The sequence below is a fragment of the Plectropomus leopardus genome, chromosome 8 (genome assembly GCF_026936395.1).
Source record: "Plectropomus leopardus strain MGB_pleo_1.0 chromosome 8, ASM2693639v1, whole genome shotgun sequence".
NCBI classification, from domain to species: domain Eukaryota; kingdom Metazoa; phylum Chordata; class Actinopteri; order Perciformes; family Serranidae; genus Plectropomus; species Plectropomus leopardus.
Window position 1 is genome coordinate 28,501,481 of NC_142183.1, and position 19,032 is coordinate 28,520,512.

General features: G+C 40.0%; 1 long non-coding RNA gene across 1 annotated transcript in view; it reads right to left on the minus strand.

Moving 5' to 3' along the window:
* LOC148188962 (uncharacterized) overlaps nucleotides 1-14,187 on the minus strand; it is a 25,060-nt gene extending 10,873 nt beyond the window's left edge. The window contains exons 1-2 of the long non-coding RNA XR_015777144.1: nucleotides 14,028-14,187; nucleotides 13,405-13,647 (exon numbers count right to left, since the gene is read on the minus strand). This is a non-coding gene — a long non-coding RNA (uncharacterized LOC148188962). The remainder of the gene's footprint in view (nucleotides 1-13,404; nucleotides 13,648-14,027) is intronic.
* Nucleotides 14,188-19,032: the final 4,845 nt, after the last annotated feature.

A 19,032-nucleotide genomic window follows, 5' to 3' on the forward strand; every position in this document is an offset into this window, starting at 1 on the left:
GATATTCAGGTTTTACTGTGCTGCTGCAACTCCGATAAGTAGAGACTGATTTTTCTTCATGTTCAAATTAAGCTGCTACACCACTTTAAGTGGAACTGAATTTCTGTTGTTCATTTTTAGTGAACTAGTTTTACTAAAATGCTGTAATAAGTGGAATTGTGCTGATTTATTTGTTGTGACTGTTAAATGTATGCTAAAACACTGCTTTGAAGTGGAATTATTTGTATTTACTTGTAGTGTTGTGTACTTTTATTACAATGCTACACTAAGTGGATCTGAGAGCTATTTCTGAAGACACATTAGTTTACTTTGTTTATTGGGTTTTAAATGCTGCAGCAAGTGGAATTTTGATAAGAGCCATATGAAAATATTTTTAGTTTGTTCACTTAGTTATTTTGTAAAAATAAAATTTGAGAAAAACTTAGACACTGTTTAGATGCAGACATTTTTTTTGTATTGCACTGCAGAGCTATTAAAGTGTCAAGCATATACACTGCATTGATTTTAACAACTTTAACGTTTTTAAGTTTGCACTGTGCAGCTGTATTATCCAGGTGAATACCAGATCGAGATTCAGTATCAGCAGATACTCAATATTAAATTAATCAGGTCGTGGGCCAAAAGAACTTAATCAGGACATCACTACTTATTATGGTATTATCGTTTCTTCTAATAACAGGTACTTTTACTTAAGTAACATATTGTATGCAGGACTTTTTCTTATAATGGTGCACTGCTGTATTGCTGCTTTCATAAAAAATGATCTGAATATGTTTTCCACCACGTCTGAAACAGAGATTAGATGAAAAAGCAAAGAAAAGAAGCTCTATCCACCTGAATAGGAATCATCCTCAAGAGGCAGCCAGTAATAGAGCATTTAGTCCCATTTACTGAAGTTATCGGAAATTAATCGTTGGAGTCATTCTTCCTGAGCAATGACACAGATTAAAGCTCATTTTAGACTAATCTGGATCCTCACATGCCAGCTTAGGCCATGCGTTGTCCTTTCTTCTCAGAGCTGCACTTGCCTGTTTGGCCAACATGCAAATACAAACACTCACACTAAATCTCACACACTCTCCTTCTCCTCACCCTCCCTCTCTCTCTCCCTCCTTCCCTCCTTCCTTCTCCCCAACCCCATGCTGAAGCAATTATGTCCAGTGTGTGAGTCTTCTACAGGCAGTGTGAGGGTGATTGATGATGCTGTCAGCACAGGGAACATGTTTTAACGTCAGAATAATCTCCCTGCTAATATATTACATCCACTGGATAGGGTTCAATCATTACTAATAGCGCTGCTAAGTTGGTGAGAGGGGAGCTGGTGTTGAGAGCACGTGCCTTTGTAAGTGTGTGCGTGAGTGTGTGTGTGTGTGTGTGTGTGTGTGTGTGTGTGTATCTCATTAATCAGAGCAGAAGTAGAGGCAGGGAAATCTAGTAAGGCCAACCAATAAACAAGTGTGCCAGTGCAAGGTGGAATAAGCAGCCGGCGAGAAGTGTTTACTTCTTACATAATTACTCACACATATCCTATAGTCAGTGAATCGACTGAGACGCTGTTATTGTGAGTGTGCGAGTCTTACCACCACTTGATATAATATCGTCTTATGAAATGAAAGAAGTGGAAAGAATGGAGCACAAAGGCATCCGACGCTTCAAAAAGAGGCAGCCTTGTGGTGTCTAATCCGCGCTGTCTAATCTCTCAAATTGCTGTGACGTTTGATGAAGGGGATCGAGCTTGGTGTGAGGAGAGAAACGGGCCCAGTCAGAGAGGGAGTGTGTGTGTCTTTTTTTTTTTGCTGATGTGTACAGTACAGATCCAGCTGTGCCCTCCGCGTCTGAACAAATCCTTCTTTAAATACGAGCTGTGTTGTTTACAGCAGTTCTCTGCCTCCAGACACCATCCACTCTCTGCCTACACTGCCTCTGTTCATTTGACACTGCCTCCTCTCTTATCTGCTTTACGTACTGCTGATCAGATGCACCATCCCCCCGCTTTTTCTATAGCTGGGTAGAATATGCATGTTGTCGCATGTTGCATGCACACGCGTACACATGCATCTGGGAACATGGGAGGAAGAAAAAAAAACGATGTGTGTGTGTGTGTGTGTGTGTGTGTGCAGGAGGGAGTCTGTGGGGATTGGTGTTATATTCTGCTGGTGTCAGCTGGCTCGTGGCCTGCAGATTAATGTGTGTGTATGTATGTGTGCGCACGCATATGTGCAAACAAAGGCGCCCTCACAAACACCCGTAAACAGATTAGCTCGTCTGCAGAGAAACAAAGGGTTAAGAGAGAATGCAGATTTCACAGGGAACGGGAGGGAGCCGAGGCTGTGCGTCTACTTTTGGGGTGTGTGTTTGTGTGTGTGCGAGGGGGTGAGCGGGGCCAGCGCGGCGGTGGAGCGTCGTGATCCCTCTCCCTAATACTGTGTGGAGAATCTCCTCGCTGGGCTCAGCTGCCAATTCTCTCCACTGTAACAGTTCCATTCTCCTCCTCAGCCGGTGAAACAATACTGCCATGCCTTTCTGTGCATCTCCACACAAAGAGCCCAGCGCTGAGACAGACGCTCAGAGTGAACTGAGACACAGCAGCGGGACAATAGACTAAGAATGGTTTTGTTCGGCATTGTGTTGTGTGTTTGCGGAGACAAACAATAAAGAAAGTTCCAAGGGAAGAGCAACTTTTTCCTCATTGTTGAGACTTTAAGAGGATGCGCAGTTTACAGAAGTGGGAGCGGGGGATTTGTGTCTTTGGAAAATCTGTCGGTGAAACTTGTGTGTATCACTCAAGTGTATCTCGGAGAACATTTAGGTAACTCTACTTGGAGTCAGACTTGTTTTCCAGCACCACAAGTCTGATCTTTTGACAGCAAGGCCTGTATCACTCCTCTCTTTAAAAAGCAACAGAAAAACATGCACACATGTCTCTCACTATCCTCAACACACACACACACACACAGACACACACACATACAGTGGACACTGGCATACGGAAGTTCCCCCTCTACTGGAGGCGGCGGATGCTGAGACGTACTGCCCCAGAGGACCACCTCCCTGGGACCTTGAGCCAATCACAACTGCCGAAACAAGCCCTTTATCTACAGGGGCTTATTAAGCTAATTGAATTAGCATGTTGTGGTTTCTGAACCCAAATACGATTAGCCTGTTATTACTGTGTTATCAGGGTCCCTTGTTACAGTAACAGCAGGTTACTTTTGGCTGCTTCATTGGCTCTTTTTCTCTCTCTGTCTCTCTCTGCCTGCATAACACAGGAGCTTTTCACATATCAGCTCCTTATCTGTTAGCTACCTGGCACAGTTACAGTGGCATGAATATCAAAGATATAGCACCTCTTATACCAGTAAAAGCTCCACCTGCATTCATGATAATATGATTTATTGACTCGGCGAGACACTACAGGGTCCTTTGAGCTCCAAACAGCAGAAAGACAGCAACTAGCTGGTGAGCATAGTGGAGCATTTAGCACCTAAAGAGGCAGATATTTCCCTTAGGAGTTGGTAGAGACCAAACACAGAGCTAAAAGGAGGGTAAATATTGAACTTAAATTTATCAGGTTGACACAACTCCAAATGAATGCTAATGTATGTCTGTGTCTGCTGGATGTGAAAAGGGTGACAGTTTGCTAATGCCTACCATACATTTGAAGACTGTGAAAAGACTTTGACAAGACTCAGTCTTTTAAAAGATTAAAGTCTGACATCTTGACATGTGAGTTTTTAGTCAAACACCATAGCTATTTCTAATTGCAGACTGCGGATCTTACCGGGTCGCATTTGCATAACTACAACTAGATTTCCGTAAGATTATTTCCCATCATGCTCCTGCTAGAAAATATTAAACCAAACTCCCTTTACGAAATACGAGATAATAACAATTCCCTACATGTCCACAAAACACAGAGCTCTGGAAAAACAAGATAACAGACATCATATGTCAACAGTGTTCTTGTCAGTTTGGCATCAATATAATCTATAAGGATGATCTGTATGTGCGTACAAGCTTTAAGCTACATTTTGATTTTTGTCACCTCAACTCGCTACCAGTCTCTGTTGTTGAGCTGTGCTACATTAGCGGGAGGAGACTATGGGAATGAGAGGCAAACTATTTCAAAAATTAGGTTTTCTCACTAAAGTAAGTGTCAGTTGTTGGATCATATACAAGTTGAATGAAATACTGACTCTTTTTCACTCCACACATCCTCCAGCTTCTCCTCCTCCTTTCACAGTACAAGAGAATCGAGACTTGTTTGCATTCTTGCGCATTGTAGGAGTCCCCCACCATGTCTAACTGGTTTGTTGCCACTTGTTTGGTGCTGAAGAGCACCAAACAAGTGGTGTTGACAGTGTTGACAGTGTTCATGCCATTGAACTTAAGTATTTGCATGATCCAAGACTAAAAATGGAAAATAATAAACATATTATATTTTGTCAGAACGTGAAGACGAGGAAAAGACTGACTTGAAACAGCAGAGTCAGAGTTTTATGACGACCTTACACCAAACTGTCAAGATTATGGGAGCACACGCCAACTGAAGGTTAACTTTCATGATTTCATTACGAAATTGTAAAATTGTCTGCGACAGTGAGATCGCTTAAAATGTTGTTGTTGTTTTTTTTATATAAGGCTGGCATAAAGCATGTCATGACAACTTATTAAGATAAACATGTTATTGTGTTTGGAGTTTATTGTGCTGCAAGTGACTAAAATGAATGAATGCAGGTTTCAGTGAAAAGTGAACTGATCAAAACAATTGTCAGCTTAAAATAAATTGCATGTTTTACGTGATTTTGGCTATTTTTGCAAATTCTTGAGCTTGTACCTATTACTCTGCTGGTTCATTTTAATATCAATTTATTTTAATTGGAATTACTTTATTCTGTTACTAACCTTAACCCTTTGAAACCTGAGCTAATTGGTTTTATCACTTGCAAAAACATGGGAAAAGGCAATGAGCAACTAGCAAAAAGTTAGAAGAATTTTACCTGAAAATAAGCGAAAAGAAAAGGAGAAAAGTAAAAACCAAACAACAATATTTTTTCTGTAACATTATTATAGAATTATAATGATTAGAAATATATTTTTCTGGACATTTTAAAGGTGATTTTCAGGTCATTTTCTTCATTACCTTTTACTTATTTCTTGCAATGTATGGGAAATTTCTTGCCAAGTTTGTCATTGCCTTTATTCCCTGTGTTTTTCAGAAGAAATCTAACAAATTTGCTCAAGTTTTAAAGGGTGAAATAGCTTGTGAAAGGCGTCTGAATGTAGCATAAGAAAACTGATGTCAAACCAGATTTTAAGGAGTAAATGTCACATGTTTATCACTGTATTTCATTTCCATTTACTCTGGATGCTACAGTATATGATACGAAAGTATGACTTTATTTTAAGAGACAATGGCCTTAATGAGATTTAGATTTCATATAGAGAAGTGTCCTGCCCAAGAGACATATAAACCATAGAATTAAAATTGGATTAATTAAATACATAAAACGGATAAATAAAAACACTGTAAATAGTGACTGGACCCAGAGCACAGATTTTTGTTTTTTAAAGAAAAACTCCAGTGTTAAGCCTCAATGAACCTGCATGAACACAGCGTTCCTTGTGTACCGGCGCTCCCTTAACCAGCTGGGCAGGGAGTCATAGAGGCCGGCTTCACTGGGAGAGTAGGAGGTGGGCAGACTGGGTGGAGGGAGGTGTAGGGGTGAGGGAGGGGGGAGCTGGGTGAGGAGGCTGAGGGACCAGGTTGGGGAGTCAGCTGGTGTCTCAGAGCCTGTGATTAATACACTGGGGCTGCTCTGCACCACCTCCACACCACACTGTCCTCACCTCCAATTAGCATGCTAATGAACCTGCACATGTGTGACTGTGACTGTGTGTGTGACTGTGTGTGTGTGTGTCACCTGAGGGCTCTTTCTCACTGTGCAGCATAAACAGAAACAGGCTGGCATTCAGAGGAATGGCTGCTGCTCTGCTAATTGAGATTGTGTGTGTGGGTGTGTGTGTGTGTTATGGGCTGACCCCGGTGTTACTCGCTGCTGTTATGGTAACCGGTCGAATAGGAATGTTTTCTCTGTCTAGTTATACCTGCCATGGTGACCTTTGTTCTCTGTGATTGCTGAGAGGTGGACATGAGCAGTCACAGCTCGTTTTCCTCGGCTAACATGATTTACAGGCCTACCATGAAACACGCGGCATATGCAAATATTCATGGTCCGTAAACACACAATACACAGTCAAAAGATATCAAAATATGTGTTAAGAAAAACCTTCATGTGCTACAAAAACACAGACTTTAAAAAAATGAAAGAAAGAAAGAAAACTGTTTTTTTTGCAGATTCATTATGAATTGTGATGAGAAAAGTATTAGCAGTTGTTAGTAATCAGTATCGAGTACAAAATATTTTACAAACGCTTATAGTGACTAGAGTTAGAAAATAATTTTCATTAATGGATGGAACACAACTAAGTAAATTCATTCAAGTGCGAGTATGGACAGGATGATTATTTATTATTTATGTGAGGCTTTTTAAAATAGTTAGGCCAATTCTTATATTTGAAAAATATAAATAGCCTGTATCTTCTGATCTGGGGCTATTTCTAAAATACAAATGAAGCATTGGGTGCCTAGGTCTAATGATGCCACTGATCTCTAGAGTCAGGTCAAAGTGCCAGACTGCCTCCAATTGGGGGAGTCAGATGGGCCTCATTATCATTCAGGGAGGATTCAATGTCAACATTCAGTGACCTCTTCTAGATTCATGTTGTTGTCGAGCCTCCGTTTTTCAACCAATAAGCAGTAGATGCCGAGCAATATCATAACAACAGCTTAAAAATCCATGATGATAAGTAGCGGACTATGAGCAACCGTTGCACAGTGCAATAGTAAACAGCCCTGAGGAGGGCGCTGCTTTTAAATTACATCAACTCAAGACAAGAGCAACATGACTGACAACATGACACATGCAGGTAGTTGAATAGAGATTTAAATTACAGCCCTGCTGGCGAATGCACTGAGTCAAAGCCAGTCAAGCCAATCCAGCACATGTGCTAGGAAATAGGCTTTAAGATAAGCCAACTAGCTGCTGTCATCAGCTTCATTTTATCGTTTAATCAGTCTTCCTTCGATTCATTGCAGCAATGTTTGCTCTATAGGGCTTAAACTTTTAATCTGATATCCAAAATTGTATTTTTAAGCACAACGGACCATTTCAAGCAGTTTGTGTGGATTAGCAGAGGATGCTCTTTAAAATTTGCTTAACCTATTGCATTTATCATTGATTAATGTAGTAAAATTCAGTGAATTCGGAAAAAAAAAATCTCCAGGTCCACAGTCTGAGTTTCTTATGTCTGATCTCAAGACAGGTCACTAAGGTTTAAAATCAATAAATATTTTATAAATTAACTTTGAGAAAATAGTAATTTAGTAATTGTAGCAGCGCATGGAACTAAAAATGTTGAGACTCTTTGGGTATAAAACTACCTGTATCTTCCACTTCATAAAGCTCACAAAGTGAGTGCGCTACAGACTTCCATCAGCCGAGCGGCTAACTTTCGGTTTAGCCCTCTGCTAACTTTATTGGGTATGAAATTATATACTTGTGTGATTCTTCTAGACTTCTGAAATGTTATTAGACTTCATGGCTAAATCCCTATAATGAAACAAGTCATATCATGCTGGCCGTGATGCTAAAAAAACATTTATCCACTGACTTACAGACATCACTTTCACAGTGTAAATTGAGTGAAAAATAGTATTTTTGGACTTTGTGTCAAACTGGCTGCGGAGCCCTGTGTAGTTCTTGGGTGCTTGGAAATAATTTCAATTAAGTAAAAAAAAAAAAAAAAAGCAGAACTGTCTTTTTGTGTGGTCTGATTTTTGTTTGTTTGTTTAACCAGTAGCAAAAGGGTTTGTGGAAAACATGGTCTTTATATTTAGGGAAATGCAAGTGCTTGCATCAGACAAACACTACCATAATTTGACTTCATTGTGCTTTTGTTTGTGGTGCTGAACAAAAACCATAATTTCAGAGTCCAGCATCCAAAATGCAAAAGGTAACAGCCACACATTTCATCAGCTCAAAATACATACATCTCCATTTCACCAGTGTATTTTGGCAGTGCTTAAAAAAAAAAAAAAAGATCTTTCTGTGTTTTGGACACTAGAATAAGGATCAGTTTGCATGTTTTATGGTCAGTGTCCCTTCAGTGTCTAACATCACCACGCATCACCACAAAAACAGCACATCTAATAAGACGATTTACGAACTTTAAATTCCTCATGAACAACAACATAATCCTCTTTCCATTTTGGCCCTCTGGGTGCTCATGTATGTACAGGAATGTGCATTGAAGTGCCCGAGTGTGTGCCCACCAAAACTGCGTGCGTGCGTGTGTGCGTCTGTGTGTGTGTGTGTGTGTGTGTGTGTGTGTGTGTGTGTGTGTGTACAGACACAGGCAAGGAAACAGTGCAGCAGCAGTGCTACAGTAACCTTTGCAATAATCAGTTCTGTCTGATGGGCCTCTTTAATTAACCTTGTAGGAAATTAATCCCAGTGTTAAATGGACAAGAAAAAGATGTTTGATTACCACCGCGAGCCAACTGGGACTTCTCCCTCTGTCTAATTGCCCAGGAAGAGAGAACAAGAGGAAAAGTAGCAAGAATGAGAAAGGGAGAAACAGATAGGGAGAGAGAGGAGAGAGGGGAGAGAGGCGAGAGGGGAGAGCGGAGAGCGAAGCGCCTCGAATCCTGTGGTGTCATTAGCGTCTGTGTGAATGTCAGTTAGTCCCTGGAGCACTGATAAGGCTTCACCAAGAAGAGAGAGCAGAGAGAAAAAGAGAGGACAGGGAAGAGAAGGACGTTAAAGAAAAAGGGGAAACATTTTGTTCTACTGAGAGGAACAAAATACTTTACATATTGTACAGAAATTCCTGAGTAGTTACTGGGGAATAAGTGAGGAACTAACTGTTAATCAGGGATTAAGAGGAGAACATGTAGTTCCTAAATAAAGCATGACTGAGACTAACTTTTGTGCAACATGTCATCTCAAGGCAAATGTGTTTTATACCTGCATCAGTACAGTTGTAACATGCACACTTCCTTTTTACAGGAAATAAACACTACTAGTTAGATTAATGCAGCCTTTTTCAAAATAAACTTACATAGTCTATAAAACACTGTTTTTAGGTGTCCTAAAGACCATCCAGTTTTCAATCCATCTTGAATGCTTCACACATGGCATTTTGAGATAGCATAGTTATGCAACCAAGAAGCATGAAGTGACTTAAGCCCCTTTCCCACGGCACAAAAAAACTCATCCACTAGCATCTGTTAGTAGCAGCGTAGATTCTGCTCAGCACTTCTGTCACTCTGGATTTGGCTCTGATTTTGTGTGTGTTTCGTGTTAGGAGTGACACAAAAGACACTTTGAATTCCGATCTGAGCAGCCAGAGCATCTGGACCGGGAAATATTTTAGATATCCGATTGAAATCGCATTTCAAACCACCTCTAAATAAAGTTTAGATCAGATTTACAAAAATTGCACTTTTTGTGTTTTTGCTGTCCAGACTTTCACAAATCAATCTGGATATGCCAAAAAACGTATCTGGGCTTGCAGTCTGACAAGGCTTATATGCGGATGGGTTTCAAGACACAGAGGTTTAACTGATGTTACGCTGAGAGCAGATAACACTTGCAATATAATGAAAGTTTTACCATCACAAAGTTTTCCATCAACATCTACCCATATACTCCTCTCTCCCTCAGGCCTGTCGGAGCAGGTGCTTCCCCTCTCTCCTCACTAATGTCCCCAGATCTTTGCACTGACCTCAGCTATCCATGACTCATCCCGCAGCGTGCTGGCTCCGTGTGTAAGTGTATGTGTGTGTTGGCTGTGTTCATTGGTGTGTGTCGACTTCCTGGATCCCTGCAGGTGTCTGTGTCAATAATCCAGAGGGCAAAGTGAAGAGAACCAGCGGAGGCTACGTCCACCGTTTTCAGCTTTGGCTGTTTAGTCTGTCCACCAAAATACTGTATGTCTGAATGTTACGTCACAGAGTTTGACAAAGTGGTCTGTCTTCTTGTCTTTTATATGGAGACACTTTCCTTTCAGTTGTAGCCAGTATCAGTTCTTTTTATCACTTCACACTGGCTACATGTTCTCTGCATTTATTATAGCTAGATTTAATTGACAAAAATAAAACAAGAAAAGTGTTATGTGGCAATTTTTTCTTTTTAAAAACACCTAACAGTGTTAGGCCACTTGAAAAAAGTCAAATAGCCAACTCATCACTAACTACTCGCTGAAAAAGTAATTGCATTACATTACAGTTTGCCTTACTTTATTTTATTCAGCCCTCAACACCGCTGAAGCTTTCACACCCACTTGTAGCATATTTGGTTTTTAAAACGTGTAGACACAGAAAACAGTATGTGGTAGTTAAACAATTCCTGGAGGGATTCACTGGTATTCAGCAACTTATGTTAGCTAAGCTCAAGAGACTTCCCATCACCTTTCAGGAGTCAGCCGCCCCTCCCCTTTTACCGCACCAAGACTACTATAACTGCTACATTAACGCGTTAAATCAGAAAACACACTTCATTCAAACTACTACAATAATACTAAAGGTACTGTACGAGATTGGCACACAGCTCTCAACTCTGACATCACAAGCACACATGGATAATGGGGCTAACAGTGCTAACAACTGCACAAGGGCTAACAGAGCTAACAGTGGTAACACCAGGTTGGTTGCCTTTAGGCGGATGTGACACTTCCACAATGACGCTGTTCTGCTATCATGGGCTGGGACGGCCCTATCAGTGGTAAGCGCCGCAGAAGCGTAATGCTAAATGACAGCAATTAGCTAGCCAAAAGGACGTGAAGGGAGGGACTCACAGGTGCATGGATGATAATAGCTGATCAGTGAAGATCAGTGAAGCTTGGATTACAACACATATAGAGGTAATCTGACTTGATTTTCTGCACAGCATGCCTTTACTCCACTATATATTTACATAGCAAATAGGTGTTTGCTGCTTTATCAGTGTTATCAAGGCTTATCAAGGCTTTAAGCGAGGTACACCATAGCTGACATGTGCTTCCTTAAAAATGCATATCAGCTACACATTAAGAACAAGCAAAGCTACAAAGTTATCACATGAGGAACTATGATTGGTCATTTGTGTTGTTCTCTAGACTCTCTAGATGCTTATAGAGACTGATCAGAGTGAATATAACTTGAAATTTAAGTTTTTGTTTCCACAGGGTTCCTTTGGCACTTTATTATTGAGTGGAAGATATAAGCCACACTTACTACAGGATGTTGTGTTAAACCTACAGCACATGTGTAAAATAAATATTGGCTGTTGAAGATGCAGCCTCTTAGAAATATCTTAAAATATGTTTATCTAATATGTGTTATCTAATTGACTGTACAAAAGGTAGATGTCTAAAGTCTTGGTAACTTAGTCCGTGAGTATAAACGTTTAAAAATTTGATTAAGAATAAAATAAAAGTGATGGACTATGAGATCAACTGGCTTGATAGACATCTGTTTTCAGATTTATGTTTATATGCGAGTCTATTTGAATATTGTTCTTGTCAGCCGAGCGTCCACTCACTTCATTCTCTCACCTTGCCTTCTCGTCTTTACGAGCTCGTTAGTATTAACTCATCAGCAAGGTCAAACACTGAAAACACGCATTACAACAGCCAAAAGATCACATTACACTATTTGAATAAATACAAGGCAATTTGTCACTGTCATGTCAGAGTTGCCCCTTTCTCTGTCTGCCCTCGCTGGCTCTCTCATCCCACTCCTTCCCTGCCCCCTCTCCTCCTCCGCACCCTGCCTCCTAAGCCCCGGCACAGCAGCAGGAAGCCGTAATGGTGATTGTATTAACCCCTCGCAGAGAGCACTGACCTTCGCCTCTGTTCAGCTGGAGGTAATAGTCCAGGAACACACACACACACACACACACACACACACACACACACACACACACACACACACACACACAGACAAATGTCTGAATGCGTACACACTCACACAAAAGGATTCAGGCAGAGTTGAAGATTTTGCAAGAATTGTAGAATTAAAAAATGAAAGGGGATGGAAATGCATTTCAAAGGGTGGTTTTCTCCTGGCAGCCGAAGGCCTCCCTCACTGTTCAAACTATTACTGCCATTTTGATAAAACATTTACCCATTTCTTTGCAACTTTAAATGTTAAACAAGGTTGAAGGTTGTTGTGTCTCCACCTGTAATTTTCGATCTGCACGTTTTACATACTGTACTTCATTTATTGTTGCACACTCATATCGGTTGTATCAACCAACAACAACAATAAAGCTGGATAAAAATAAAACTTAAAATAAACTGGACCTCTTCTGGGTTTGAATGGGGCAGTGTAAAAACAGACAATAAACCATATACTTTATATGCATAAGCCAGCCCTATGAACTATGACAAGGTAAAACACTGTAAATGACCGTCAATCAACAGATTGATTATCCTGCAGGTAACAAAATTTAGGTAAAATTCACAAAAGGTAAGAAGAACTCCCTTTTTTTCCTCTTATAGTTTCTTTGAAATCTGTTGAAACTATACCTTACTTCAGATTGTCCATCTTGACGGGATGATCCCTTTAAATTAGGTAGTTAATGTTATTTTCGATTAAACCAGTCTTTAAGTAACTGTATTATTTTAGGTTTAGGTTAGGTATTTTAGATTGTCGCTACTTTGATTTTCTTATTTTCTTGAATTAGCTCTTTTTTCTTTTTCACAGGTACAGATCAATATCACAAAGCCAAATGTTTCACTATATGGCACTCAGGCGCGGTATGGCAACCTGTTGGCACAGCTAAAGAGTACACTTACATGCCTTACACAAACAGCCATGAAAATCATTGTCAAAATTTCATTATCTTCAGCTTCTATATGAGGAATCTGTGCTTAAGGAGGCACAGAAGACACAAAACGACCCAACACATATCCTGAACCCTGAGTTTCAGCTGTTCAGGCCCAAAGTTCAGAATGCCAAAGCCGTACAAAAACTCATTCATGCCATCCTCCATCAACGTACCACACAACAATAAGTCACATTGACTCAGGGACCAGAATACTGCAACCTGACTATTTATTACCGTTTTTATTAACCTTTTGAAAGTGGCTAATTTTATGTGGTTATGTTACAGTTTTATTAATTTTGACTTATTAATTTTAGGAGGAACTGCTGTTTTTATAAGTGTGTCTATGTTGTATGATGCAGCAGCTTCAAGAGTTTAATTAGGTTTCCAATTCAGTTCTGTTCAAAAATCCAGCCGTATAACCAAATCAGTTCAGTTCAAGTAAAAAAAAGTTACATTTAAATGCTCCTACCTCTCTGGCAGTGAGTTTAGTCCATCCATGTGACGCAGATCCTCTCACTGGGATGATGCAGCAGTGTCTCTAGAAGCCATGGGTGTATTATAGAAACCTCGTCCTTTAGGTTTGACTCGCCATCTTGTTTCCCGTAGTGTGTGTGTGTGTGTGTGTGTGTGACCTCCCACACACACACACACACACCATGAAGAAATCTTTACTGTACATCCAAACTTCAAACGAGTGCATAAAAACCGTGACCTTAAGAAAGTAATGAAGAAAATAAATCACTTTGTCAGTGTAAATAGACTCAATAATGCTTTACAATCACAGCTTGTTGCAAAATTACTGCGCTGCTGTTAACAAGGCTAAACATGGCGGAGTAACACTACTTTGTCAACATAGGCCTAACATGGCGAAACTTCAACTACTCTCCAGTTTCACATGAAACTCAATATTTTCAGCTTAACACGCATAGCCTCACACACGGTCTCCTTAACAAACCGAAGATGCTGAGTGCTGACCAGTTGTGGTGTTTTTGGTCCTACACACCGTTACTTTAACGCTTTGCTAGCATTCCTCATTCGTTAGAGGCAAAGCGCATCACGAGCAAAGTTTCAATTAGACGAGTTAAAACTCACCGAAAATCGTCGTGTTTTATTGAGATAAGGTCCGCAGGAACCCCGACATGATAACTATTGTTTCACAGACTCTAAATAAACTCTTTATGAAGTATTTGAATCATTAATTTCTCCGCTTTTCGTCCGCTCTCGGCTCCGTGTTCCGGTGTTAAGGTGCATCAGGCTCTTAAAGGGGAAGCGTCACCATTTCTGTAGGCAGACTTTTAATTGTTCCCATTAAAGGACTATTACAACGTTTTCATTTCTCCTTTAAACATTTATGCATTTTAATTACTTGTTTATGCATTTTAAAGACTTATTCATATTACGTTTTTTAGTGCGGGTTATACACTGCTCAGTTTTTTATGTGAACAAAATCAGCCAATCTTTGGTGCCATTTTTCATTTTTTCTTTCTTTTTGTTTCTTTTAAATATGTTTTTTGGATTTTCAATACATATTCACTACAAAATACATGGTACCATTTTTTTCTCATCAGTGATCAGTAATGTAATGTTAGGTCTTTATGGTTCTGTCTTGTAGTTTAATTGGATGCTGTCAGATTGGTTCAAACAATGTGAATCTGAGGGATTAAGTGTCGGATTACTGGGAGTAAACATTCGTTCAAGTCAAATTAAGTTATTACATAAAATGAATCAATTCATGGCACACTTTTTAAATAACACTCTAGACTGGTATGAGTTCCAAGTCATGTGATTCGAGCCCATATCGCTGCATATAACTTTCATTATCTATAGTCCTTTTATAAGACCATTTATGCAACTTGGGGGTTTTCATTAATTTTCCTAAAAAAACTGAACTGATATTGTGGCAAATTCACCAAATTTAAAGACACAGAGCATTTCCATGTAAAATCATTTATTTCATTTGTTTGTAATTCATCATTTATTTATTTATCTCACTCTCAATACCATGTCATTGGAATGTATAGTAATTAAATGCAACCGCCAACTCACTGACAGTGTAAACTATTAACTAACACAAATCTCACAATATCCCACTGGCTCTGTGGATAGAGCAGGTGCTGCATGCATAGAGGTTATGTTCTCGCCGCAGTGGCCACAGGTTTGATTCTGGCCTCGGCCCTTTGCTGCATGTGGCCCCATCTCTCTCCCCCTTTCAAGTCTACAATTTCCTACAAATTAAAGGCATAAAAAGCCACGGGAAAAAAATTATAACAAAACAATAACGAAAAGTTGGTTAAGTTTTTAAAAAGAAAAAAAGATATCTTACTTAAAGTTAGGAGAAGATCATGGTTTGAGCTGAAATAGTGTAACAGACTGTTCAATATTGTGTTACCCTCTTTAGTTGCCCTAGAGGTACTTTAGAGAAATTGAATTGAAATGGAGAGAGGTGATGAAGAGAACATATATATACACTTAGATATCAACTATTATCCCCACCTAATTTTAGTGATAATCAAGTCTCCTCTGTAGTGGAACTAACATCATATTATGCATACTCTTATTGTGATGGCCCACCAGCAGATGGAGACATAACATACAGTGCTTTTTCGATGTATGTAACATTCATTCATTGTGCAAAAAAAGGAAAAAAACTTCAAAGCAGGGTAGATGTTTTGTATATCCTTACTTTGTCAATAAGGTGTTAGTCCAGTCATGATATCAGCAGAAATTAGCATGTTGGTTGATTAATTTTAAAGCTAGTATCTGCTGGTACTGATGACGTGACGATATCGTGCATCCCTATAGATCATGAATAAAAGAAACCAGCGTTTGGGAAATCCCACATTACATTTTCACAGTTTGTTGACCCTATTCATCTTCCCAGGACATTTTAGAGTAACATCAACTTAGTCCCTCTTTTTCTCCCAATGGACAAGAGTCTTTTTTCTCATGAGGACCACCTCTGTCTCTCTAAAATGGATGTCAACCACTCTGCCTCCATGAAAACTTTCTCTTTTTGTCTCACTTTCTCAATTCAGTTCATCGCTGCCTCTCTTTGCTCAAAATAAATAAAGTGGCTGAAAATAAATAAATAAATAGCACACTGTGTCTGTTTGTTTTCACTTTAAGTGTTGTTATGAGGTTACATTGCTTAAGTGTACTGCCTTTTTTTTTAGGTTGGCTGAAATTGTGACTTATGTCCTCCAAACAGACTGGCACAATAGGCACCATTCCATGGACAACTTTGACTTTTCCCTGTATCACCTACTCTGCCATGTGTGGTTTGCATAGACTGCATAGTCTATGGTGGTTTGTAACAGCAGCCCATGCACAAGATCTCCTGGTTGCTTTTTACAAGTTTTTTCATCCTTGTTTTGCATTTAAGCTCCGCTGTATAAGACGTAATTGGCTTAAATAATTAGCAAGATAAGGAACACCGAGGGCTGATGTAGGCTGTTTTCCTTTGACACAGATAAGAGTGGTGTGTAAGTCATGTAGTAATACATGCGTGATATGAATTTAACTTTTAATTATTATTGGTGAATGAATATTGAGCGGTTTGTTCACTCCACTTCTGATCAGCAATTTGTATCTGAGTGTAGTACTGTTTATATACAGTATTTGTAACAACAGCATTTCACTACATGCGCAAAATGATATTTAACACCAGATGGCTGAGCTGACTTTGTTACACTGACTGAGCTGCTGTCACTGGTGCTGTTCAAAGCTAAACTGCCATGGTTTCAGGTGTTAGTGTTACGTCTTCTTCAATACAGCATGACGGTCATGATTGTAAATTATGGTCAATTTTAGAGTAAAATGAACAAAGTGCAGGCAGGGTATGTTTTAGGGTGTGGCTACATTGTGATTGACAAATTGCAACCATGTCTGTGTTCTCAAGTTCTGTCAGCTCCACCCACTTGTCTAAATATGGTCACTTCAACAAAGATGGTGATAGCCAAAATGCCAAATTCGAGGCTTCAAAATGTTAGTCCATCATACTATCTACAGAAAAATTGATCACAGCCATTGTCTATGAATGTTTGATCAAAGCTCAAAGAAAAGTTTAGAATCAGTGCAATGACTCTCAGTGCCTATAATCTCAACGCTAACACTTTTTGAAAAATCAGCAGCAGTATCTTTTAATAAAACCAAAAGCCTCAGGCCTTTTTTTCTTGGAGGACTGGCTTGGCTTTCTCACAAATTTTCCCAGTGCTAAAGACTGCTCTAACTGTAGTTTCAGAGCTAATATGACTACCACCTCTTTTTTTCCATTGCCATGTTGATAAAAGATAGTGTATCTGTCACCATGTGATATCTTGCCAAAACATCACCTGCATTAACCCTTCACACAGAGATCGAACAAATAAAAAAGAAACATGAAGACACTCAGAGTGAAAGTGGTCCTGCTTAGAAATGTACATGAGCTTTAACAGTATAGAAGAAATGATATCCTGTTCAAACACAGTGTAAATCACATGTTCTCTGTTTGTCTGGACCAAACCCTCTTAAAGGAAACCCTTTAATAAAAGAATTTCTCAGAGGTTTGTGTAGGGCGGAAGTTACTCGGGGCACCTCTGAGTGTACGGGGGTTAGCACAACAGCTCAGACCTCCTGCACTCTTTCATCTGGCTGTTTCAACATCCCTCCATCCCCTCCACTCCACTCTCTTAAACAAATCCTCTTCTTTATGACAACTTAACACACATACACACAGAGAGAGAGAGAGAGAGAGAGCCCCGGGGCAGAGCGGTGACCTATCAAGACTTTGACCCTGTGTGGGTGAAACAGTCAAAGTCCTCATGGACCCAGATGTCCTCTTGGCTTCTAAAACCGCACAGTCTCTTCTTTACTTTCTTTTCTCCTCCTCTCTTCCGCGCTTGCTCTCCTTTCCCTGCAGCCCCTCTGGAGACTCAGTGATAACCAGGGTAGACGGGAGGAGGAAGGGAGCGGAGGAAAGAGGGATGGAGGGAAGGGGGTGGTGGTGAGAGGGAGTTGTGATGTCCCGACTCAGGGATATTTAATCCTCTCTGTGAGGGGCGAGCGTCTCTCTCCCTCTGTTTGGCTTTGGGAGATCAAAGAGGCAGTTCAGATCCTGGCGAGATCGCTCGCTCTCTCCTCCTGAGTGGACCAGAGACTCACACACGCACACACACACACACACACACACACACACACACACACACACACACACACACACACACTTAAGTACTTGGGGTGACTGGCGAGGACGTCGGTGGTGATGGTGGTAATGAGGCAGTGATTGATGGGACTTTATGCTTCTTTACTGCACTGTCTTAAACCGCCAGTATATGAGTGCGCTCCAAGTAAAATCAAATCTGTGTGCAGAAGAAAAATGGGCTGATTAAGACAGAGAAGAAGACCCACATTTCAACAATATTATGTGATTTCCTCTTGGGTTGAATTTTAGCTTCATCTTCATCGAGTGAAACTGGTTTAAAAGTTAACTTTGCACTCCAGCATGCTCCCACTGTGACTCACAAGCTTCGTCTTTGGCACGGACACCATCAACCGAGCACACCTGGAGCTGCAGCCAGTAGAGTGGTATTTGAATTCATCTGTATAAAAGCATACCAATTGCAGTTTTGTTTTGGAGTATACTGTTGACTTTAGTCCATAACCGTGATGTTAATGTGGACACATTTAAAAATGCATCTTTTTTTTTTTGCTCTGCCCCTCAGCCCACACTAAGATAAGTCATAAAGCAGACACAGATAGTTTTCAAAGTTTTCTCCAAAATGAGAACATTAGAAAACTCTGGTCTCACACTGAAATTTCTAAGGGTAAAGTAAAGTTTAAGATGCACGATTGTCATGATTTATCACTTTTGAGGAACTCAATTTTAAGAAAATGCAACAAAATTGGGACAGCCGAATGGTCTATAGGCTTGGACACACCCAACTTTAAATTTAAGAACTAGTGGTGACGAAAGTCAACTGTTGTCAAAAAGTTACACTTAAACACATTGCAAAGACGACAGCCAAAGGGCAACTATAACGGGGTTTCCATTAACCCTCAAATTGCTCAAATTGAAATAGCCAATATAAGATATCAATGCATAATGGAAAAAAATTCGAAA